This window comes from Nothobranchius furzeri, chromosome 17, assembly GCF_043380555.1.
Source record: "Nothobranchius furzeri strain GRZ-AD chromosome 17, NfurGRZ-RIMD1, whole genome shotgun sequence".
Lineage (NCBI taxonomy): Eukaryota > Metazoa > Chordata > Actinopteri > Cyprinodontiformes > Nothobranchiidae > Nothobranchius > Nothobranchius furzeri.
In genome coordinates this window covers 38,644,878-38,671,299 of record NC_091757.1, presented here as the reverse complement: position 1 = coordinate 38,671,299, position 26,422 = coordinate 38,644,878, and the positions used below count along the sequence as shown (strand labels likewise).

General features: G+C 43.6%; 1 protein-coding gene and 1 pseudogene across 2 annotated transcripts in view; one reads left to right on the top strand and one right to left on the bottom strand.

The window, feature by feature from the left end:
* Nucleotides 1-25,445, top strand: part of LOC139063597 (KAT8 regulatory NSL complex subunit 3-like) — a 41,038-nt pseudogene extending 15,593 nt beyond the window's left edge. The window contains exons 18-21 of the transcript XR_011516986.1: nucleotides 50-177; nucleotides 520-626; nucleotides 17,541-17,582; nucleotides 17,666-25,445. The product of XR_011516986.1 is annotated as a KAT8 regulatory NSL complex subunit 3-like (transcript). The remainder of the gene's footprint in view (nucleotides 1-49; nucleotides 178-519; nucleotides 627-17,540; nucleotides 17,583-17,665) is intronic.
* LOC139063609 (oocyte zinc finger protein XlCOF6-like) overlaps nucleotides 1-26,422 on the bottom strand; it is a 158,721-nt gene that overhangs the window by 75,477 nt on the left and 56,822 nt on the right. The gene's annotated exons all lie outside the window — the stretch shown is intronic.

Below are 26,422 nucleotides of genomic sequence, written 5' to 3'. Positions count from 1 at the left end.
CTTCTGGGGTGGCTCCTGAGTAGACTGGTTGGTATGTGTGTCACTACAGGTCTGGTAGTCTCTCAGAGGTGTCTGGTGCCCTGTCCCCAGGCTCCAGCTCATTCAGCAGCGTGCAGCCTTGCATGGTATCGGTGTCCTCCACACCAGTCCAGGTGCAAGCTCCAGCTACTGCCCAAGGTATCTCTGTCTTGTCCTGCTTTGTACACTCATTTGTACTAAACTGTGCAAATAATCTGAGCTCAGTTGCTCAAACATGAAGCTGCTCCGCCAGCTTTGTTGAGCAAGATTTAGGTTCTGGACTCTGGATGAAAATCTGAGTGTGTGTGTGTGTGTGAGGACAACATCATCATTGATCACCTATTGCACCATTTGCTGCTTTTATCAACCCAAATCATAATAATCATAATTTTGGTCTTTGAAGTATTTGAATATTTTTGTAAAAGTACATGTTGGGATTGATTTCACACAGATTTAGACTTCACTAACATCTTGGTTTGGTCTTTTCTCCTCCCTCTGCAGCGCCTTCCGCCAGCAGTCTTCTGCAAGGCCTAAGTTTCAGTCTTCAGGAGATCATTACCAAAGTTTCTAACATGCCTTCCTCAGCGACGAGCACAGGCAGCACCCAGGTACCGCACATTGGAGGCTTACTTCTTGTACATTTTATTCACAAAAGCTGCGTTTCTGCCAAGCCCCCACAATGCCGCTCTAAAAATGGTCCCATCCCGGAAGTAAGAAAAATTGCAGTTCCACCCTCATCCGCTGGGGGCTGGTGCCAGAAGCGAGCAAATCCTCATTGACTCCCCATGTTAAAAATGCCGATTTCACAGCAGAAATAAACATGTTTACAGCCTGGTACCAGAACATGTTTTTTGTCTAAATTATCTAGTTTATACTCATGACAACTCTGAGGGGGGTGAATTTTTTTCTCACTCTTCTGTTTAAGTGTATTGAAAGCCTAAAATTCTGTATAATTAATGAGCAGCCGACACACGTGACCGCCGCCTCAGACCCACGTGACCACAGAGCTAGCTCCGTGGAAAGGCCTCAGTACAGCCTCGGTCCCTCCTGGAAACTGTGTCGGGATTTTGAGTCTCTGTGCTTGTGAATTCTGTTTTGGATATTATTGGTGCAATTGTTGGACAAAATGACTTGCAGTGGTATTAATTGCACTAATAGAGCATCCAAGGAGTCTCCACTTCATTTTTTTCGGTAAGTTAAAATCTATATTTGTATTTTATGTCACTGCCGCGCCTTTAAACTAGCTGAGTTTACCAAAGTAGCTAGCTAATTATCAGTTTAACATGTAGCATGTACTGTTTCACCATGAAATTTAAATGTAAAATACGGTAAAATAATTAATAGGGCATATTTCGATGGGTAAAACCCAGTGCATTTAAGATAAAAATGGGTTGAAATATGACTGAGCGCGCCGCTTGGAGGGACACCTGTACTCCATTCTTTCATCCGGTAATCCCCAGCGGTCAGGCCGGGCAGGCTGACCGATGCGGCGCCTCGCTGCTGCGGGCTGACCGGAGAAATACTGCAGCTCGTTGAGAAGTCTATAGGGCATACAGCGTTTCCCTTAAATCCCACCACCACGCCGACAAGATCCCAAGTTTCTTTGTTTTTGTTGGCGCTGTTTACCGAAGAAGCAGCGGGAACACCAGCAAGTTTCATCAGACTCGTAAAGTTAGTTTTTGCAGGGGACCCCCTGTATTTTACCGCTCCCTCCTGCAGTCTTCCCCTATTAAAATTTAAAATGTGTAACTTCATGTATTGGGATGAATGACTGATATTCATGTTAAACTCAAACGTTAGGTTTTTAGGGGGAAAAAACAAAATAATAAACATTATACAGATGTCAAATAAATCAAACTGTAATTAAACTATATATTTTCAAAGTCTCGATTCTGGATAAAATCCAACAACATATGCTTTATAAATAAACACTACACATGGCTTTCACACACACACACACATACACACACACACACACACATTACATTGTGATTTCTTAGTAAATATTCTATTTGGCGAGAGATAAACTTTATTGTATTTATCCTAGTGAATCTATAATTTAACGGGTAAACTAGCAGTAGTACATCCAACATCAAAGAAAGTAAAATGTTATTATCAGGAGAGGGAGAATGTTTAAGTGGTTAGCAGCAGTGTGCTAGCCGATGGCCCCCTCCATGAGGCCACCACAGCTCAGCAGAACATCGTTGTAGCTTCTTCTGGGGAGAAAAACACTTAGAGAAAAAATAAAGTTAACAGCTGAAATAGCAGGAAATAATACAGTTAAAGAGCAGATTGTAGAAGAAAGAAACCCCTGGGTTAAACTGGTCTGTCTACTGCATAATGCTGAACTCATGTGTCCTCAGGGAAGGACCTGATTGGTGTCCAGAACCTGCTGAAGAAGCACCAGGCTCTGCAGGCTGAGATCACAGGTCATGAACCTCGCATCAAGGCTGTCACCCAGAAAGGAGAGACCATGGTGGAAGAAGGTAGAGCAGGTCTGGTCCTGACATGTTTCTGAGGTGTCTGCAGGTTCTGGCTCACTTTTTTTGGGTCCAGGTCACTTCGCTGGTGAGGAAGTGAAGACTAAACTGTGGGAGCTTCATGGACGTTGGGACACGCTGAAGGCCAAGGCGTCCCAGAGGAGGCAAGACCTGGAGGACTCTCTGCAGGCCCAGCAGTACTTTGCGGATGCTAATGAGGCCGAGTCCTGGATGAGGGAGAAGGAGCCCATCGTTGGAAGTCCAGACTAAGGGAAAGACGAGGACTTGGCCGAGGTATGGAAGTCCCTTCCTGAGAAACTCCAATCGCTTTTCTTTGCTCTCTTTCCAGTCCTTCATAATTAGTGTTTCTGTATTTGTCATTTCCTTCGGTTGTCTACCAGACGTCGTTGCTTGTTTGAGCGTCTCATGGGTTAGGGGTAGAAGTGCTGGCCTCGCACAGGAAGTGATGACAAACGTGTTCCTGGCGCTCTCATTTCAAACGGTTTCCAAGCTGTGATGTGTGTTCCCGCTGCAGAGCAGCCATGACACGTGGCAGCCGGCAGAAGGCTCACGCTTTTCCACTAAACACCCGCAGAACTGCGTCTGCGGTGAACTGAGCAGGGTTTGTTTTACGGTGGCGGATCCGATTGGACCATCGCTGCGAGAAAGCTCCACTTGTGTCAGACGAGCTGAAGGTTCTGATGTTCTGCTCCACAGGCTCTCCTGAAGAAGCACGAGGCCCTGATGTCGGACCTGTCAGCTTACGGCAGCAGCATCCAGGCCCTGAAGGAGCAGGCCCAGTCCTGCAGGGTGAGTTCAGAACCCTCGGCCCGTCAGAACATTCTTATCCACCACGTTCTAACACCAGACCTGTTAACCCGACAGCAACAAGGTAATCAGCAGGTACTTTTGTCCTGCAGGACCTGAAGGCCAACGAGTCCCGCCTGAGGGACATCAACAAGGTGGCATCTGAACTGGAGTCAGAAGGTCTGATGGCTGAGGAGGCTCCTATGGTTCAGGCTCAGGTGAGCGTCACCTGTCTGCAGCAGCTGGTCCCTCTCACTTCCTGGTTTAACTCTGCTCGTCTCTGTTTGTAGCAACAAGAACATCTGGGTTATGCTCCTGGAAAGGTGCATGTTGTCCTCCGCCTCCACCAGAACCAGACGTGGTGTTTTTGTTACCACTCATTTGTTTGTTTGTTTGTTTGTTTACAGGATGAAGCCGACTCTAACACGGCGTCACCCTGGAAGGTGAGTTCATTCAGCTGATCAGAGGTCACCTCTGATGGCCGCAGTCACGGCCGACCGTGCTGACATCACACAGGAATTCAGGTGACCCGGCAGGCACCAGGTGCTGGTGAAAGTGGGGACATGTCAGCTGGTTGCCATGGCTACAGTTATCTTTATGCATCTGTATGACTGCTAACTGGTGTGTGTTTCCTGCGACCTTTGACCTCAGACCGTACGGTTGGGCGTTCAGACGACGGCTAACTTTAATTCCATCAAGGTAAGAGGAAGCTCTTCCCTTCCTGTCTGAGCGATCCGTCTCCAGGTTTCCTCGTCCGGCGTCCAGCCTGCTGGCGTCCACCTTCATCTCACCTTCATCTCATCTCACTTCATTTATAGTGCAATACTTTCACATTATCATTTTCCCACACTTCTGTATACCTGTATTTTGTTGTTTTTCAATAAAGAATGACAAATTATTTAAGTTTGGTTTTTGTTGCACACAAATATATATCTGTAAAAAATATCTACAAAGCTAATGTTTACATAACAAGTATGATTGGGTTTTGCAATATGGCACTCAAGTGTATTTTAGTAAGATTTTCAAACCAAGTAAAGTTAGTAAAGAACACATTTCTATTGTCTGCTAAGAAACTGTTGGGATTTAAAATGGGCCTGTTGTACAAATAACTTGTAAATGATTATTCCTCACTTTTGTCTTAACCAAAGAAATTCCAGTAATTGAGCAAAAACATTTATTTTTAACACTACATTTTATAAAACAGGGCGCAAAGTGTCAGCACATGTATGTATGTCGATGGTCCGCCCCAACCAAACCAGGAGACACAGACGTCAGTGTAGCGTTGTGGTTTTATGCTCTTTTATGAAAGAGGAACCATGCTACGTATTAATTCGGAATATTAATTTTTAATAAATCAATAACCAAATTTTATATTGTTAAGAAGACTCAAAGGTTGTTTTCATCCATAAACTGCCGATAATATCTGAGTGTCTGTGTTTCAGTTCAATAAGGAAACCAGTTTGACGATTAAAAGTTTTAATTCTTCAAATTAAACTAATGATTTTGAAAATTGACAAACAGGAAACAACAATCACATTGGCAACTTTGTGGGACAATCTTTAACAGTTGATATGCTGTTCTTGCTCAAATAGACCTTCTGGTGAATTTATGAAGATTGAGAATGTTGTGAGTTGTGAGAGTGATATGAGGTGAGATGGATGCGTGTGTGCATCTGATTTTGCTTCAGGAAGAAACAGGTGTCTGAGTGAAAAGTGACAGTTTGAATAAACTTAGGTTTAGTTGTAAAAGATGCATCAAAACGCTAAACACCGTGCTGTCTCACCGAACTCTTGTGGACCCTCTTTCGGATCCGGGCCGTGGAGGATGTTGTGGTTCATCCAGATGACACCGGCGGCTGACAGGAGACGTAGGTGTCGAACGGAACCGGTCCAGAGTTGCCCTCGGTGCACGTTGATGGTAAAGCGTTTTGTCGACGCGCTTTATTAAGTTAAGTTCACTCAGAAATCAAAAGACTCGGTAATGAGTCTGCGTTAGAAGTTGCGATTCAGCTATTCTGCCCTGCTTGTCAGGAACAGCGTGAAAGGGGGGAGAAACGAGCCAGCCGGCTCTGCCCCCCCTTTGGTTTTCAGGTCCACACTCTCTCGTTGTCCAACACGAACTGCATGTTAAGACTGAAACTTACCAAAAACCTTTCTCTTCTCAAAGCAAACGTGTGCGTCATCAAATGTGTCTGGAGTTTACTGTGGGAAGATGTGTGTGGGTGTGTGTGAAGGTCAGTACCAAACACTCAACACTATTTAAGAATGGATTCATTAATCCATTATAATTACCCAAAAGCATAATAGTCATTCATTTGATTAAACACATTTATAATGAGCAAAATGATAATGGTTACTTTAACATTAAAATCAAGAAAAAGAAGTTTAAACTTTATGTTTTGACTTGGTCTGGGTACAACTCTTGTAAACACATCTTCTGGTAGACTGCAGGTGGCTGATGTTATGGTTTCCTCCCAGACTCGCTGGCGTTCAGGTCTTAATCTGTGGGTGAAAGTTCTCAATGACCCAGCTTTGACCTAGCTGCGTCCAGCACCACCTTTGTGATAGAAAACCCATATTTCCTCACGTTACAGTCCCCCCTTTTGTGACGACATGGTGGTCAACAGAGGCCACCTGACGTCACAACCTCAATAACGTGATGTACTCGTGAAGGTAGACATCCCAGATGAAGGCAGGAACGATGAAGCGGCACCACAGGTCTCGTGTATAAGGGAGTCTATCCTGATCAGATGATTAAGGCCAAAACTGTTGCAATCATTGTAAAGTAATCCACTTAGGGAATCTTGAAAGCAGAGCTATTTCAATAGCAGTTAATTTCATCAGCAATAATGCAAAGGTATGCAAAGGATAAGCAGCTCGTGTGCCACACGGAGCTGGGCAGGTGATGTATTCCTCAGGCGTAGTCCAGGCGAAGTCCAGCGCAGACCTCGACCCATCTCGAACCACGACCGAAGCCCCATGCGACAGGAAACCAGCCGAAGGATGGTGAAGACGACCCCTCTGATGGGATGTAGTCCATACGAGCTCGGAGAAGGAGACAAAGTGAGACAGCCCACACGATATATAGCATTTGATGCAAATCAAAGAAATCAATCAAAACCTATCTATGGGTGCCTCTGGGAAAATGTGGATGCCTTTTGTGAATTATCTAAAGAAGAAATGTTCCGCACCCTGTTCTACATGTCATGTAAAAACGTGATGCAGAGAAAACACAAATAAAAGAAAGCAAATCCTAACTGATATGTGAAACTCAGCAGGCTGCACTAATTAAAGGCATATATATAAAAGAAATAATCATGAAGATGAAGGGCAAATTGGCTTGTGGCCCTTTAAGGGAAATAGTAACAAAATAAAATAAAATTTGTAATCAAATATAATCATGCTACACAAAGCACTAATAAAAAGATAGAGATGTAAATCAGTTCTAAAAATGTAAATCAGTAGGTTAGTAATCCCTAAAAATGTGAGTTAGTAACAGGACCCTGGCTGGAGGCAGGTAACCTGAAAAAAAAAAACTCAAAGGATATCACATTTGTTAAAAATCCATCCCACAAATGAGAGAATTTGTAACGGTCCACCAGTTAGTGGAAAAGAAGTTGGTCAGAATAGTGTTGGTCAGAATAGAGTTGTTCAGTAAGCGTTTTGAATCTGGTATTGCGGACCCACAGAGACACGAGTTTGGACGTATCTGTGGGAGCAGGCTCATAAGCGATTTGGTTATCAAACTGTTTGTATCTTGTGTTACGAACCCACAGGGAAACTTGTTTGAATTTACCTGAGGGTCCCGTCCGGAACTCGAGTGAAGCTGATGGTTTAGCTGTTAGATCAGAACCTGATTTTACCTGCTCAAAGTTGGGTTGCAGCTTTACGGAGGCGACTTTGTTGTGATCAGAAATGGTAGTGAACTGGAAATGCGAAAATGATGCTCGCAAAGCAGGAGGAGGCTCCCCACCCCCCTTTTGTTGCTCAAACTTAAGCCATGTCTGTGAGACAGGAGAAGCATAACAAAGAACAGTTCTTAAGCTCTTAAAAGCCCTATTACCAAGAAGATGCACATTGTCACCTGAATCGTGCTGAAAGAGCAGGTGTTCAGATGTCCAAAGACCTGGAGGTGTTGGACTTGGAGGTTCTGAAAAGGAGTGATCCAAGGATGGTTGTGTCACGGGTGTCAAAGCAAACCTAGCCATGTTTAGAACCAGATACAGACATGTCGCTAGCTTTAGGAACATGGTCTGTCCTGAAAACTGAAGCCAAGAATACTTTATTCCCAAGAATGATGGAGGTTCCCACACAGAATCAGAAAAACCCGGTTTAACCAGAGTAGTTACAGACTGACTAGAACTCCGCCCCGTAGAAGGTGCAGCACCTAACTCCGGGTCGGAGGTCAATGTCGTCAGCTGAAGTGATGGAAGGTCAGCGTCGATTTCTGCAATGACCCGCCCGCTCGGAGGAGGCGTTCCCCCGAACCGGTTGAAGTCCGCAACGGAAAACTCGGTGCCACTCGGCACCCCCCTTTTGTCAGGAGGGGCCCCGAGCAGAGCATTACTGCACGCACCTACACCTCCCGGGCCGGGTGGCCTTCCCGACCCTGGGAGAGAGGTGTGCGCAGCAACCACCGAGCCACTTTCAATTTCGCCGCTGACCACTTGACTGCTGGAAACCGCAGGTTTTACTGCGCCGTCGTGGTCACCTGAAAGAGAAATCACAGGAAATAGAACACAGAGGCCAGAGACTAAGTCACACCCCTGTGAAAGGAGAAAGGAACTGGCCACCTTATTAGCAGAGGTCACAAACTGAAAAGTGACAAGGTCATTCACATAAAGGTCAAGATGTCCGGGCACAAACCCCTTAAATGGCATGGTAGCTCTGTCCGGAGACCACAAGTGTTTCACGGCGGCTGACGTTTCCATCACGCCCCGATAAAGAAGCTGGTTTGTGCATGAGGCGGACTGACGAGTAAAACAGACCTCTGACTGAAGCGGTGGGTCACAGCCTGAAGATTTCACACCCATGTTGGAGGGATGGTCAGCCTCTAACACGGATGACAGAGAAGAAGCATCAGGAACCAAAGGGTTAAGCACAACCTGTTTGTCAGAGAGGTTAACCATAGGTTCAAGAGATTTATTCAGCTTAAAAGCAGCAGAGAAAGTGTTGTTTATTTCAAACCTTGATATTGATGGTGGGCTTTTGACCCCCTGGAAGAAATAAAAGTAAAGAAAAAGTGTTATGACTGTAAACAGCATGTTGCATGAATTCACGTCATGAATTGCAGACCAGAACCACCTCCGACACAGTGCAGCTGGCACCGAACCGCTGCCACTAGTCCCCACTGCGCCCGACCGGCGGCACCCGCCTAAAACGGGCCCGTTCGGGCGGGCGGAGGGACCAGCGTTGCCCAGCCGGTGAACAGTCTCCTGCGTCTTGGCATGTTCTGGAAGCAGAACGTCAGAGAACCTTACATCAGGTGTAACAGTGCAGGAAAGATTTTGTCGTGTCTCGTCCATCTCCCATTAAGTTCAGAGCAACTCGCGTTTTTACCTTCTGAGTCGACGTAAAACTCCGGGCAGATTCTTTAATTTGTCTCTCACAAACAAGGACTGTCCGTAGCGTACTTAACTTTATGACACAGGGTAAAACAAGGAATTGTTGATAGAGAAATGAATACACACAACTTCACAAGATGGAAGAAAAAGGCATGGAACCGAGCAACGGAGGCTGTGAAAGCCGACCCTTACCGGTCCAAAACAAAAATAAAAAATAAATAATAAACCCTACGCTGTCGTGTTGTTATCAGACGGACAAACGTAGCAAAATGTAGATTCTACACACCGTAGTGAATTACAAGAATCACCGCCAATGCGGGTTTTGTGAGGACACAGACTGACTGTGTCAGAAATGGATTGACAATTTAACGGGACGCGTTCCCTTTTTGTCTAACTGTGGCGCGCTAGCTTAGCTCTCCGGCTAGGTCTAGCGTCCTTTGTCTGTAGCGACCAGACTTAAATTTTCCCGATTAACAAGCAGGCATCTCGCTCCGCTTGTAAAAACGGACTTTTAAAGCGTACGCAATCTGAATGCAGTAACGCGTGACGGCCATGCTTCGCCTTACAGCGTTTACCTAGCAATTAAGCTACGGTAGGTGCCACCGAGCATTCCGTTTAGATTCGGCTGTGATCAGTCGCCTATGCAATGGAAATCATTTCCACAATAGCTCGCCCACAGTGTCAACACACTGAGACGAAGGGTGTCCGAGAATTTAGTTTCTGTACGGAGGTTCAGAGAATTGTTTTAATTTTAGGAACTGAGGATAAGCTGCTCACGGTAGCTCACCCAGCAAGTTTCAGAGTGGAACTGTAGCTTTCCGACCTGAAGAGATTAGAGACGCGGCGGCGCGTCAAAATGGACAGAATTTAGTCAAAAGCACAACTCACACGTTCGCTCCGAAGGCGAAGATGGGATAAATCAAAGTATTGTCTGTAATTTGCGGTCAATTTGAGATCGGACTTCTTCTTCCGCCGTCAAGTTTCCACCAGGACGTCTCCCGGAAGTGTGACTTCAGCGGAATAATTTCCGGTGTTTTTCAAAATAAGACATCAAAGTGAAACACAGAGAAAAGCGTTGTTTGTAGCTTTTAGATGTTAGGAATCAGACATATCGCAGATATAGAAGACTGGATACGCTCGCCATTAATGTAGCGTTGTGGTTTTATGCTCTTTTATGAAAGAGGAACCATGCTACGTATTAATTCGGAATATTAATTTTTAATAAATCAATAACCAAATTTTATATTGTTAAGAAGACTCAAAGGTTGTTTTCATCCATAAACTGCCGATAATATCTGAGTGTCTGTGTTTCAGTTCAATAAGGAAACCAGTTTGACGATTAAAAGTTTTAATTCTTCAAATTAAACTAATGATTTTGAAAATTGACAAACAGGAAGCAACAATCACATTGGCAACTTTGTGGGACAATCTTTAACAGTTGATATGCTGTTCTTGCTCAAATAGACCTTCTGGTGAATTTATGAAGATTGAGAATGTTGTGAGTTGTGAGAGTGATATGAGGTGAGATGGATGCGTGTGTGCATCTGATTTTGCTTCAGGAAGAAACAGGTGTATGAGTGAAAAGTGACGGTTTGAATAAACTTAGGTTTAGTTGTAAAAGATGCATCAAAACGCTAAACACCGTGCTGTCTCACCGAACTCTTGTGGACCCTCTTTCGGATCCGGGCCGTGGAGGATGTTGTGGTTCATCCAGATGACACCGGCGGCTGACAGGAGACGTAGGTGTCGAACGGAACCGGTCCAGAGTTGCCCTCGGTGCACGTTGATGGTAAAGCGTTTTGTCGACGCGCTTTATTAAGTTAAGTTCACTCAGAAATCAAAAGACTCGGTAATGAGTCTGCGTTAGAAGTTGCGATTCAGCTATTCTGCCTGGCTTGGCAGGAACAGCATGAAAGGGGGGAGAAACGAGCCAGCCGGCTCTGCCCCCCCTTTGGTTTTCAGGTCCACACTCTCGTTGTCCAACACGAACTGCATGTTAAGACTGAAACTTACCAAAAACCTTTCTCTTCTCAAAGCAAACGTGTGCGTCATCAAATGTGTCTGGAGTTTACTGTGGGAAGATGTGTGTGGGTGTGTGTGAAGGTCAGTACCAAACACTCAACACTATTTAAGAATGGATTCATTAATCCATTATAATTACCCAAAAGCATAATAGTCATTCATTTGATTAAACACATTTATAATGAGCAAAATGATAATGGTTACTTTAACATTAAAATCAAGAAAAAGAAGTTTAAACTTTATGTTTTGACTTGGTCTGGGTACAACTCTTGTAAACACATCTTCTGGTAGACTGCAGGTGGCTGATGTTATGGTTTCCTCCCAGACTCGCTGGCGTTCAGGTCTTAATCTGTGGGTGAAAGTTCTCAATGACCCAGCTTTGACCTAGCTGCGTCCAGCACCACCTTTGTGATAGAAAACCCATATTTCCTCACGTTACATCAGGTAGGCCAAGGTTGTGTCCGACGGTCTCTGCAGCTCTCTGGGCACCACGCCTCACGTAGCTGTCACCAATGATCCAAATGGCTATGGAGAAAAAATAACAGGTTTGTCATAATTGTTTAAAGTACAAAACCATACATGAAGTGGTCAAGACATGAACTTACACGCTGCGTTGTGTAGCTGATGTTGGAGACACACAGGCTGCCATGGTGACCTTTTAACAGATCTAAGAAAAAAATGTAATAAAAGAATGAAACTTAAAAACTCCCAGACCTCATGTCATATTTACTAATCAGCTATGGCTGATTTATTGTTTGGTTCACAGTGAGTTACACTAATTCTAATATATTTTTATTTCTATTATACATACAAACTTTTTAACTGTTATTTTCACATGACTGTTATCAGGCTCTCTTGTTCTGGTTCTGATGATAATTCCGTGTCTTCCAGTAAGTTATCTTGTGCTTACTTCATCTGTATAATGTCTCTTTACTTTTGGTAAATTGTACTGAGTCCAGAAGAAAGGCTAGTTGGCTGTACAAGATACAAACAAGTATTACGTTTTGGAAATATATGAAACACCGCCAGCATCTGTTAGAGCCTGTGGCGGGGTGCTGAGGGCCGGCTCCAGCCCAGGAATGAGCTCTCCACGCTGGCCGGGAGGGTTTGAAACACCGCCATCCTCTCCTCTGCTGGCTGTTCATTCTGTTATGGTTACCGGTGCTTGTGTTGCAATGTGAAACGCTTGGTATCAGATTTTGTAAGAAAGATAATAAAATGTCCCCCCAAAATACGACTTAAATATATTTTCTCTTCATGATAAATTTAATGGCTGGTGCGACTCAGGAGTGATAGCACCGAAAAAAAACTACTGAAAACTTGCTCAAAGCAAAATGTTTTCATTACGGAAATAAATTATAAACTTACCGATTTAAAACTTTTTTAATACAGGTACTTCTCACGAACAGGCGCAGAAAACCTCCACCTAAACTCCATGTGAGGGTCAGGTCGTTGGGTGTTCCAGTTAGCTCCGGTTGAATTGAAGCTAGGTAGCTACATCCGTTAGCTCTGCTCCCACCTCCGCTTTAGCTTTGGGTTAGCCAGGGTTAGCTTCAGGTTAGCTCGTAGCTAGTTCGTCACTCGATCCCAGCCTTACAGCCCCACCCTCAGCGCCTCCTCTCTTCCCTTTTATGGAATTGTCTGGGCTGGACGGAACCTGTGACACGGTCAAAATGGCGGTGGTGGCCACCTCCCATTATGGACAAAAAACGTGTTATTGGAGTCTATGGAATCCGTTTGTCCAGTATGTACAGTCTATGGTTTCCGCTAGGCATGTTCTGGGACATTTCTGGGAGGGTCCTCTCAGCCTCAAGTTTCCATACAAAGTTGTCCGTTTAAGGAACTAGTAAGACTCCTGCCACGTATGGGATGATGGTGCTTTTGCGCCAGTTGTTCTTTGCTTTACTATTTGCTGCTGTGGATCCTTTTTCAGACTTATTTGTCGATTTCACAACAAGTCTATCCCACACCAAAAATAATCCACAGCAAATGCTGGTTCTTTGGCCATGTCTTGACAGTGTCGTTTTCTACTGAGTTACAACCAGCAGTCCAGCACAGTGACACCTCTGGGCCATTTTCCAGTACATACCCCACTTCTTGTACTTGTTGGGTCTTGAAATGTCCCAGTGAAATGGAGACATGCACATACCGTGCAGGTCTGTCTGTGTCTCTGCAAAAATAAACAATCAATGATGAACAAGACTCTGCTTCTAGACCTGCAGAAAGAGTAAAACAAACAAAAAAGGGACACACACAACAATACAACAAGAGCAAGCTATCACTGTGTCAACCTAATGAGGAAATATAAAATCAACATTGTTTTGCTGAACAATCTCACAATAGTAAATCACAGGGCGTTTAGTGCCAACCACACTGCACACACTGTATTTCTATCCAAATTAAAAGAGTTTCATCTACATATTTGTAGTTTGTTTTTCCTAAAATACTGGAAATTTGTAAGTAAAATAGTGCAGGCATGCGCAAAGTACGGCTCCTATTGCATTTCTAGAATGATTAAATTTGTCGTTCCTTGACTTTTAAGTTGACACAAACATTTTTATGTTCAGAAGATAAAACTGTGAGCGTCATCTACCCAGGTTGGTGCTCTACAGCTGGAGGACGTTCGGAATGAGAAGCAGGAGCTGGAGTACTCAAATGAGTATAAATATAAAGGTCCTTCTCAAAAAATTAGCATATTGTGATAAAGTTCATTATTTTCTGTAATGTACTGATAAACATTAGACTTTCATATATATTATATTCATTACACACAACTGAAGTAGTTCAAGCTTTTTATTGTTTCTAATATTGATGATTTTGGCATACAACTCATGAAAACCCCAAATTCCTATCTAAAAAAATTAGCATGTTTCATCCGACCAATAAAAGTGTTTTTAATACAAAAAAAGTCAACCTTCAAATCATTATGTTCAGTTATGCACTCAATACTTGGTCAGGAATCTTTTTGCAGAAACGGCAATCAGCCTGTGGCGCTGCTGAGGTGTAATGGACGCCCAGGATGCTTCAATAGCTGTCTTAAGCTCATCCAGAGTGTTGGGTCTTGCGTCTCAACTTTCTCTTCACAATATCCCACAGATTCTAAGGGGTTCAGGTCAGGAGAGTTGGCAGGCCAATTGAGCACAGTAATACCATGGTCAGTAAACCATTTACCAGTGGTTTTGGCACTGTGAGCAGGATAGCTAGCTGCATTGACCCTGCCCTTGATAAAACACAGTGGACCAACACCAGCAGCCGACATGGCACCCCAGACCATCACTGACTGTGGGTCCTTGACACTGGACTTCAGGCATTTTGGCATTTTCCTCTGCCCCGTCTTTCTCCAGACTCTGGCACCTTGATTTCCGAATGACATACAAAATTTGCTTTCATCCGAAAAAGTACTTTGGACCACTGAGCAACAGTCCAGTGCTGCTTCTCTGTAGTCCAGGTCAGGCGCTTCTGCCACTGTTTCTGGTTGAAAAGTGGCTTGACCTGGGGAATGCGGCACCTGTAGCCCATTTCCTGCACACGGTGGCTCTGGATGTTTCTACTCCAGACTCAGTCCACTGCTTCCGCAGGTCCCCCAAGGTCTGGAATCAGTCCTCCTCCACAATCCTCCTCAGGGTCCGGTCACCTCTTCTTGTTGTGCAGCGTTTTCTGCCACACTTTTTCCTTCCCACAGACTTCCCACTGAGTTGCCTTGATACAGCACTCTGGGAACAGCCTATTTGTTCAGAAATTTCTTTCTGTGTCTTACCCTCTTACTTGAGGGTGTCAATGATGGCCTTCTGGACAGCAGTTAGGTCGGCAGTCTTACCCATGATTGCGGTTTTGAGTAATGAACCAGGCTGGGAGTTTTTAAAAGCCTCAGGAATCATTTGCAGGTGTTTAAGAGTTAATTAGTGGATTCAGATGATTGGGTTAATAGCTCATTTAGAGAACCTTTTCATGATATGCTAATTTTTTGATATAAGAATTTTGGGTTTTCATGAGTTGTATGCCAGAACCATCAATATTAGAAACAATAAAAGGCTTGAACTACTTCAGTTGTGTGTAATGAATCTAATATATATGAAAGTCTAATGTTTATCAGTACATCACAGACAGTAATGAACTTTATCACAACATGCAAATTTTTTGAGAAGGACCTGTATTAATGGTGCAAATAACAAAAAAAAAATGTTTCAGCTCCTTGGAGTTTCAAAGCTCTCAGAGAAACTCTGATGAAGACACATAATGAGTTGAAATGGTAGTTTTTGTTATTTGCACCATTAAAATATTTATACTTATTTCAGGGCTCCAGCTCTCCTGCTCCTCATTTTTATGTTCAGATATGTACCAACTTGCCATTCTTGACCTATTTTGAGAAATACAAATGAAAAAAATTACCATAAAATAGTTTTATTTAAAAAAAATCATAGTTTTGCTGCTGGTGAGGACTACTAATTTGAGTTCTCTTTCTTAACATTCGTTTCGATGTCTCACTATGGGATACGCCCCTCCGCGGATTCCTCAGAAGCACTTATCTCAATACGCCAATCCTGATTGGCCAGTGACGGTGACGTACGCGTCCCCCTGCTACTATAAGTAGCAAGCGTCCCAACGCTGGTATGATTAGTGATGTGAGCCAAACTGAAGTTTTAGTCATCGGTCCTGAGGCCCAGAGAGAGAAACTTTTACCTAAACTACAGTCAATGTCTTTTTATCCATCTCTACAAGTGAAGAATCTGGGCGTTATTTTCGACTCTGAGCTGACTTTTATCCCCCACATTAAAAACATCACAAAAATAGGTTTTTACCATCTTAAGAATATCGCCAGAGTCCGACCCATTCTCTCTCGGGCCAATGCGGAGACGCTAGTGCATGCTTTTATAACCAGTATAATTGATTACTGCAATGCCCTGCTTTCTGGTCTTCCCAAAAAGAGCATCTCAGGTTTACAACTCTTACAAAACTCAGCAGCACGTGTCCTGATGAAGACCAGGAAGCGGGAGCACATCACTCCGGTTTTAAAATCACTGCACTGGCTCCCCGTATGTTTCAGGATCGATTTTAAGGTTCTTTTAATGGTTTTTAAGTGTCTTAATGGTCTTGGGCCTTCTTATCTTTCAGAACTGCTTTTACTATATAAACCCTCGCGGTCTCTGCACTCCTCTGGCAGCCGTCTCCTAGTTATCCCTAAAGTTAAGACTCACACCCACGGCGAGGCGTCCTTCAAGTATTACGGCCCTCGCCTTTGGAACGGGCTGCCGGAGGACCTCAGGTCCGAAGGGAACATCCAGGCTTTTAAGAATAGGCTCAAGACCCACCTTTTTAGCTTAGCTTTTAACTGATCACTATTTATCTACAAATACATATTTATCTCTTTTATTATTTTTATCATTTTATCTACATCTTAGTGTTTTTACATGATTATGTTTTCTTTTACTATCTTTATAATCACTTTTTATCAGTTACTTTTTATCATTATTAGCTTTTATTATTTAATATGTTATATATCTTAAATCCTCCAGTGTTTCCTCTGCGGAGCCCTCTGCCTTGGGGCCGGTGGTCAGGGGCGGCGGCGGCCGGGGCGCTCCCCGGGTAGTGCCCGGGCACTGGTGGGGGTTTCTGCCCTACGCCACTGGGCGTCATGGGCCGGTGTCTTGGCTGCTGCCGTGGAACTGTTGCTGCCAGGGCAGATGGCTCCGCTGATGATGTGTCGTTCATTACCTGACCCATCTGAACTCAGCCTATTGTTTACTCTGGTGTTCACGAGTGTGTGTGTGTGCGTGTGTGTGTGTGCATGGACGAGTGTGCGGGTGATTGTATGTCCACTTTTGGAAGTTGGGTGCGGGAGGGGAACTGTAATTTTTAATTGTTTTATACTTGGGGAGGGGGCCTGGGATGGGAATGTGGGATCTATGGGGCCATTTTAATCTGTAAAGCACTTTGAGTTGCATTTTTTTTGTATGAAAAGTGCTATATAAATAAAGTTGATTTGATTTGATGATGTGTCGAACTGCCAAATCACGATGGCCACGTTGACTCCCCATTCCTACTTTTGTTTTGGAATCAATAGTTGAGGACTCCTGTAGGTCAGAGAGGATTAGGGAGAAACTGATGTGGAATGTGCACCTGTTTGTCATCTGAAGGCAGATCAGAACGTAAACAAAGACTGAAAACCTCAGTTTTAAAATCTCATCTTAGTTTGACACATTTCCCAAGTTAATCTATCGGTTTGAAATCTTTGAATTCAGGAAAAATTTCAGCTTCAGTCTGGTGTCAAAATGAGCGAATGTGACGATTTTATAAACCTGCTTTCATTGTCCGAGTTGCTTTTTAAATTTTGTTTAGCCTCTTCATCCTGTAACCTGTTGTAAATATTTGAATCGTGTGGTGAAAATCTCCCTAAACATAAATGTTGTGTAGGAAGAATATCACCAGTGACACATTTCCAAACTTGGTCCTGCTGTTACAATAAAGACTGAAGTCAAACTCATTTTTGCTGTTTCTTTGTGTTACTGTTTTTTCTTTCCATCTGTGTGTGTGTGTGTGTGTGTGAGAGAGAGAGAGAGAGAGCCCTTTGTTTTCCTTTTGCTTTGCCTTTCCTTGACCACTGAGCATTCATGTTCACATGCTGCTTTTATCTCCATCTGCCACAATAACAGTCCATGAAGAGACCCCATCACATCCATCCCAGCATACCTGAGGTGGGATTATCCCACTTGCTTCCTTGCATTTTGAGGACCAGCTTGTTTTAGCTTGTTGAGCGTTTCTGTTTCTGTGTTGTTAGGAGGGCAGAAAGCACCGGCTTCTATTACAGTGACCCTTCGAGGAGCTCAGCCGAGTAGAGCAGCACATCTCAGCCAAGCAGGGGAAAGTGTGGCAGCAACTCGCACTAATGAGCCCAAGGTGTGTCATTTCACCAATTCATGGACACATTTTCACTAAGATGGAGGGTTTTCCAGTATGAACAGCCTGTTTTAAGGTCGGACCACAGCACCCTAGTCAGATTTCAGTACAGACTAGCCACACTTCTTATGAGCTGGAGTCCTGGTGCATCATCCAAGTGGGTCTGAGTTTCACCCTTTCATTTCCACATAAAGGAAAAAGTAGTGATCTTTTTATACATTGTTCATTTGGGGCAATAAGAGCAAACATTTAATATAAAATCATTTAAAAATAGTAATGCGTTTATTTATACCCTTTTAAAATCACTGAAGTCAAACATAAGTGAAACCTTTGTTAAATTAAGCAGGTTTTACATACTTTTCTTATAATTCCATTTTTGTTCTTATTTTTAAATCTGTTTTTGTTAAATCTTGTTCAGAAATGGTCAAATATGGCCTCCAGTCCTATAAAGGTTTAAGGCAGGAATATCCAAAGTGCGGCCCTGGGGCCATTTATGGTCCTCGAAGGAATTTTTGAGACCTCACTTTCATTTCTAGAATGATGAATTTTTCTCTCCTGTTGACTATTGATTATTGACTTTTTTATATTCAGAATTTTACCAATTAGCATATTTAGTAAGTATTAGTTTAAAATTAACTAAATAGTTTTTCATGTTTAATGTTTGCGAGTTGGAAAGACCATTAACTCGAAGATTTTGGCTCTTGTTTTGGTCCTGGTTTAAAGTAATAATCTGATTATACTAAAATGTGAAGCTAAAATGGGGATAAAAAAATAGCCTATCAATTTATGCCTCAGTTTTCGCTCACATCTTTGATCCAAGTTACCACAGCAGGGCACTTTGGGAAGGTGGAGAGAGAAGACAAACTACAGTGGAAGATTTTCTGTAGAACGTTCTGGACATTAGTTATCATTGTTCTGGATTGTCATACAGTTGTATAAATGAGGTGTATTTATTTTATTGATACTTTTTATTCTTATAGATTAAAACAACACTAAAGAGAAACGTGATTGGTAGCTAAGACTCATGCTCTCATTGGCTCCGCCCAAATTCCTCCCACCGAAGCTAGAATTGAGACAAAATGATTTGTAACACTGTGGATTTGAGGTTTGTACCTGTAGAATGAAATGTGTGTTTTGAGAGTTTTGATTTCAAACTTGTACCTTGATTTTTTTCAATTTGAAAGTCTGCTAGTTACAAAACGAAAGTTTCATGTTTCTGAATGAATGTTTGATGTTACAAAATGAGTAGTAAATGTACAAAATAATAGTTTGATTTTACAAAATAAATACATGCACAAAATGAAAATTTCCTGATACAAAAGAAATACAAGTACAAATTGAGAATTACAAGTTAGAAAACTAAAGTTACAAGTTACAAATCCAAAGTTATGTGTGATGAAACATGTTAGAAGTTTCAAAACTTGGTACAAGTTACGCTGAATATTGTCCCAATCCTAGCTCCATAAACTACTAGCCTTTATATATATCGGTACAATAAACAGCTAACAGATGTAAACCAAGTAGAAACCTTTAACCTTTAACTCCTGAGCACGTTGAGCTGTAGGAGTTGGTGGACCATGTGTGGTGGAGCTGACCAGGAGGCAGGAAAGCTAAGTAAAAATGGGTTTAATGACAGGATACGGCAGGAACAACACGACAAACAACAATGATCCGACAATGACTGATACAAGAAGGGAGGTATAAATTCACAGGGGAAAATCAGGAACACATGGGCAGGTTAACAAGGGGCAGGTGAGACAAATAAAAACTAATCAGGAGGCAGGGGAGAGTCACAGACGGAGGGAGGCAGGAGCAGATTATGACATTAACTAGTGCCTACCCAAACCACAAAACTGGTTTCTGGTCAGCAGAGGGCTACAGAGTGGTGTCAAATGTGAAGTTGGTAAAGTTTCTACCTCAAGAATCACTGAAACCCACTTTGAAAGCAATAGCCTATAATGTTAAAACCTTTATTTAGCGTTGCATTAAAAAAAGCAATAAAACATGAAAAATACCATGCTATTGTGCATTTATAATTTAATTGTGATTAATCACCAATTCACAATCAAATTCATGCGATTAATTGTGAGAAAAAAATGTCAATTGACTGCCCAAGTAGTAATGTTTTGCTTTTTATTCTAATGGCTTCCTATTTTCAATTCTCCTTGGTAGCCTCAAACCATCGCACTACCACCACCGTCCTTGAATCTTTGGAGGATACTTTTTATTAAATGCACCAGATGTGGCGGAACACACACACACACACTCAAATTTTTGTTTTACCATGGAAGGTTGATTAATCTTTCACTGAGGACCAGGTTTGTCTGGAGACAAACGCGCTGTGCCGCTCTCTGCTCAGAAGAGTCCATAAATGATGTAATATCAGTAGAAAACTTTTTTCCGGCTCCCCTGGATGCGTAGGATATCTAACTCCCCCATAATTCGATCCCTGCTCCTGGATGAAAAGCCGGACATTTTCATCAATACAAGAACCCCCAGTCCGGACGCCCGGACAGAGAGTGAAAAGTGGACATGTCCGGGGAAAACCGGACGTACGGTCACCCTAGTTTAATATAAAGCGGGAGATTACAGATAGGCCTACAGTATTTTGCTCGTGCCCTTGCTGCCCTGGGCCCTTTAGAGATCGTGGGCCCTGGGCAATTGCCCAGTTGCCCGTATGGTTAATCCGGCCTTGCCATTAGGCATAGGTAGGCGGCCGCCTGGGGCCCCCTTGTGTTGGGGGGCCCCCTAGCCCTGACCGCCGACACCCCTCTGTTAATGCCACAATATTCTTATTACCAACCAGTGGCCGCAGACGGGATTGGACATGCGCACTTCTCATTACCATAATTCCTGAACCGTTCAAGATATCATTAAAATTCCAAAAGTGCTGAAAAGACTAAAAATGGGGCTTTGCATGCATATGTCATGAGTTGGTGTAGGAGGATGTTTTAGGACCCAAGATGCAGATACCAGATGAATGAGGCAGAGGTGGAGAGAGAGACATAATAAGATACCTTTCGTCAAACATTTTGACAGGTCTATTGTTCTTTGACCTTTTTGACCTTTCAGTCCTATTGTTCATTTTGACCCTTGACCTTGCCCCCCTTTCCTATCATTAATCAAATGGACAGGTGTATTGTTCAATCCTTGCCCCCCCTTCCCTATCATTAATCAAATGGACATGTGTATTGTTGATCGTCCAGATGGCCTAGACCCCCCACGCCGCATCATCAATGGCGTATTGTTGAGCGTCCAGATGTCCATGATCCCCCACGTCATAGGCTAATGTGTGTAATGGCGCGTGAAGTTTCTTATTGTGTTACCCCAGTGGTTCTCACAGCCCCCTCCCTTCTGAGTGTAATCCTATAGTGGATAACTCTTTAAAAGCTCAGATCGTGTCCGAATGCTGAAAAGCCGAACTCTAAGAAAAAATGATGAACCACGAGGAGATGCATGAAGCACCAAGCCACGAGGAAGAGGTGTCTACATCCGATGCTTCAACTTCAACTCAAAAAGTGAAAGAAGAGAGCGTGGATACGCCGCTGTCAAAAACCATGCTTTGTGAAAAATCCATCACGATCCATCAGATGCCAGCTGGGATTGGTGCTCCCCGCAAATCTACATTTTACATCTGCAGAGTGCAGGTTCCTCCTTTCGGCGGTAAAGAGATCTTGGAGCAAATATGGCAGTTGGAACCTTACGGCTATTCCGGTAGTTTTGGGTACCGGTTCAGCTACGACACTAAGGAACTGTGTTTAATCCAAGATGTGGCTGAGGGCGAACCTCTTAAATCGTATTTATCAAACTCACCCACGGTTCTCTCCTACAACGACTGGGCTGTGCTCAGGCTGGCTGTTCCACGCAAGGTGCACAGAGATGATGATGAGAGACCTTGTCCGCCTGTCAATCGCAGCGGGCCGCAAGCTCTTCCAACGTTGGATGAAATCCAGAACGCTGTGACAGCATTCAGCGCTTCATGGGAGGGGGAAGAGGATGCGGATGGAGAGTGGATGTTCAAGGCCTCGGTCCGTGTGAGAGGATTTGAGCTCTTTTTTGTGCTGGAAAATGTGCATTCTGTATGCGGAATTTACCGCCTTCTACAGGTTGTACCTTTCGAAGCCTGGTGTGAAAAAATAAATGAAGTGGAGGATCGTATTACTTCACTTTTTCGTACCAGCCGCTGTTGGAACGACATTCTGACAGTGCGAAAAAAGCTGGAGTTCTAAGACCTGCCTTAGGAGGAGGAGGAGGTCGCATCATACCACGCCCCCCACCCAGCACTAGTTATAAAGAGCTTACAGTTAGAAACCATTTCATCCAGACGATCTAAGGCATCAGCATGACGGGGTTCTACAATCAGACGACCCTTAAAGACCTTTGGAGCCCACCACCGAGCTGGGTACTAACGGATTCATCACCACCGAGATACAACACCAGTCCGAGGTCCAGATCGCTACCATCACCACCACCGCCGAGATACAACGGCAGTCCAAGGCCCGCATCGGCACCACCGTGTTTTCCAGAGGATAACCTACCACGACTCCCCACCATCATGGAGGTTCCGGAGAACGTACCATTCAGGCCCTGGGTCGACGGGGCTGATCCACCTTTGGTGACATCAAACCCTGAGCCGCCGCCAGGTCATGAGGAGGAGGAGGATGTGCAACCCCTCGACATCCAGAGCACCGATGAGGAGCCTCACCGTCTGCCTGACTGGGTGTTTTCAGAAGACAAAGTAGACCGTGTGAAAATGGGTCTTCTTCACTTGGTCAACATGGCGATCAAAGCTCACTTACCAACCATCTGCCACGGATGCAAGATCGATCACCCCAGTCAACGGCAACACGAATGTCTTTACGTAGCTGAAAATGAATTATTTTACAATTTTCACTTTACGGACATTATTCGCAGGGTTTTAACACCTAAACTGATTCCGGCTCTTCAAAGTTTTCTCAGTCTGCACGGCTTCCAGCCTCTGGACACTGAGATTCTGTTCACCATGGCTGTGACGCAGCTGCACGGATTCAGGGCTGTGATGCCCATTCACAAAGACATTTTTCCGGTGTACGATCGCCTGTCCAAAGCTGACCTGGACGCGCTGTCCGGGGTGGTGATGGAGTGAGCGAGCTGCGGAGGGTCTCTTCTACAACTTTATTATTATATTTGACGACAGTATGATTAGTTTTTAGTTCTGACTAGTGTTTAGATTATATTTGACGACAGTATGATTAGACTGTGTGATTTTATTCATTATATTTGACGACTGTTTTTAGTTCTGACTAGTGTTTAGATTATATTTGACGGTTGTTTTTTACAGTATGATTAGACTGTGTGATTTTATTCATTATATTTGACGACTGTTTTTAGTTCTGACTAGTGTTTAGATTATATTTGACGGCTGTTTTTTACAGTATGATTAGACTGTGTGATTTTATTCATTATATTTGACGACTGCTGTTTTTTACAGTATGATTAGACTGTGATTATATTCATTATATTTGATGACTGCTGTTTTTTACAGTATGATTAGATTTTATTTCTGACGGTAGCGTCATTAGATTTTAGTTCTGATTAGATTGTGTGATTTTATTCAGCTGTGTGTACAATTTATGAAATAAAAAGAACTAATGAAAACAAATATGCATCATTTTTGCCAACCATTCATCAGAGATGGAGGAGGTAATGAAAAAGGTTTATTTTACACCAGAACATCAGGGTAGTTACGGTGGTGTGGAAAGGTTTAGAACCGGTTTACAACAAGATATTGGGGAGAAAGTTTCATCGGATAAGGCTCGCGATTTTCTCTCAGAACAAGACGCCTATACACTTCACAAACCTGCAAGAGTTCATTTTCCGAGAAATAAGGTTTTTGTCTCAGGGCCGCTATAACAGTTTCAAGCTGACTTATGCGACATGCAGGCCTTGTCAAAATCAAACGACGGCTTTAATTACCTATTAACCGTCATAGATGTATTTTCAAAGAAAGCCTATGTACGAGCCCTGAAAAACAAATCGGGGAAAGATGTTACAGAAGCTTTTGCTTCAGTCTTGAAAGACAGCGGTGTCCCTAAAAAATTGCAAACGGATTCCGGTAAAGAATTTTTTAATAAGAAATTTGAAGCCCTCATGAAGAAGCACAAAATTGTGCATTTTGCCACAGCCAGCAGCGTTGTGGAGAGATTTAACAGGACTCTAAAAGGTAGAATGTAGAGATATTTCACAGCCAAAAACACCCATCGCTACATAGATGTGATTCAAGATTTGGTGAAAGGTTATAATCATAGCTACCACACTTCTATCAAAATGGCCCCCTTTGAAGTTAACACAGAAAATCAATGGCAAGTGTTTCGCAACCTTTACGGGACCACCGCACCGAAGCCTGCAAAGAAAATGAAGTTTAACAGGGGTGACGTTGTGAGAATTTCCAAACTCAGAGGTGTTTTTGATAAAAAATATGAGCAGAGTTTCACGCACGAGCTGTTCACAGTGGACGAGTGTCTTCATCGAGCACCGCCGGTTTATAAACTCAAAGATTTTGATGGGGAAAAAATGGAAGGGTCATTTTACGAACCCGAATTGCAGAAAGTAAACTTATCGACCGAACGATCCTTCCACGTTGAAAAAATTTTAAAGCGCAGAACTTTCAGAGGCCAGAAGCAAGTTTTTGTTAAATGGCTTGGCTGGCCTCAAAAATTTTCCAGTTGGATTAAAGCCTCAGACATGCACGACGTTTAAAAACAGATACAATAAAAAAAATGGATCTGAGACAAGAGGAGGGTTTTTATATCACTTTACCCTCTAATGCCAGTGACGAAGTGTTTAAAAATAACACGATTGCCAGTTACAGAACCGATCTAGCCCGTCACATCAATCTCAATGGCAGGTGGCAAGTGGGACTGTCTGAAATCACTTACGTGCACTCGTGGTTTAATTTACCGAACGATCGTGCGTTTCTTGAATGGCGACGAGTGAAAGAACCTTAGAAAATCAACAGAGCTCCGATTACCCCCGGATATTATAAAGCTATCCAAACACTTAGAATGGAATGTGAGACTGCTATGAGAAAGATTGACACTGATTTCTATCTCATTCACAGATTTCCCGACCCCATTCTCAAATATCAGATCGGCGATGAAATATAATTTAGATTTTTAGCGCCTCTGGCCTATCTGTTAGGTTTCAACGCGGGTGAGTGGTTGACGCCTGAAGGTACTTCAGGCCTCGATGAACCGATCAAATCGGCGCCTCACCCACCCGATTTAACAGGCGGTCTATATCAATTTTACTGCTACACGGATGTCGTGACCGAGCAGTTGGTCGGCGACGTCTTTGCGCCTTTATTACGTACGGTGAAAGTTGAAGGGACCTTCGGTCACACGGTCACTCATGTGTTTAATCCTGTGGATTACATCAGCGTTTCTACGAATCATATAGAAAGCATTCATATCGAAATAAAATCTGATCAGAATGAGCCGATTCACTTCTTATACGGAAAAACAACGGTGAGGCTTCATTTCAGGCCCGCACATCAGAGAAATACAATAATATAACGCTCGTGAAACAGGGTGAGAGAGTCAGTTACGCTCGTACGTCTTGCAAACATGATTTATCACCTGCAGAGAAACGATCCCAACCGTTTTATCAATTATTACGTCACTCAGGCCGGTCATGGTTTACCAGGTTTTAGCGGTGTTCCTTATATGTACGGACGTGGCTTTGGATCGATATTTTCAAGACTGTTTCGATTCATATCACCTTTTGTTAAAAAAGGATTTGCTCTGGCTAAACCGCATCTCAAAAAGGCCGCTACAGGAATCGTGTCAGATGTGTTGACGAGAGCCGTCGGTAAAATCACTGACCCTAATGCCCAAGAGGGGTCAGGCCTCATGGTTCTGTCGAGGCGTGTTCGCAAAAGACCCCCCGGCAGGCGTTTAAAGACATCTACATCACGAAGCGACCGGCGCATCAAAGCTCCAGTTACAAAACGCAAGCAAAAGAGGAAGAAGTCTCGTCAGACGGGCTCTGATATTTTTTAATCATGTCACTGCTCCACAGCAAATCGTCAGAATGTACGCTGAGTGAACTGGATCTCTTCACCGTACCCATGACTCAGTTGTCTATCGAAGATAAGATCTACGGCGAAATTTTACCCATAGCGGCTCTGACGGATGGCGGGCCTGTAGAATTTTATGTCCCCGGAGATGGAGAGAAATATTTGGATTTAAACGATACTCTTCTACTTTTGCGGGTGAAAATTACAAACGATGACGGCAGCCCCCTGCCTGATGGTGCTGCCACCGGTCTGATTAATTACCCGATAAACACGATTTTCTCACAATGTGACGTGGTTCTCGGCGACCGTCTGATTTCACAGTCCAGCGCCACGCACCCTTACAGAGCCGTCGTCTCGTCGTCGTCTTCCTCCGCTTATCCGGGTCCGGGTCGCGGGGGCAGCATCCCAACTAGGGAGCTCCAGGCCGTCCTCTCCCCGGCCTTGTCCACCAGCTCCTCCGGCAGGACCCCAAGGCGTTCCCGGACCAGATTGGAGATGTAACCTCTCCAACGTGTCCTGGGTCGACCCGGGGGCCTTCTGCCGGCAGGACATGCCCGAAACACCTCCCCGGGGAGGCGTCCA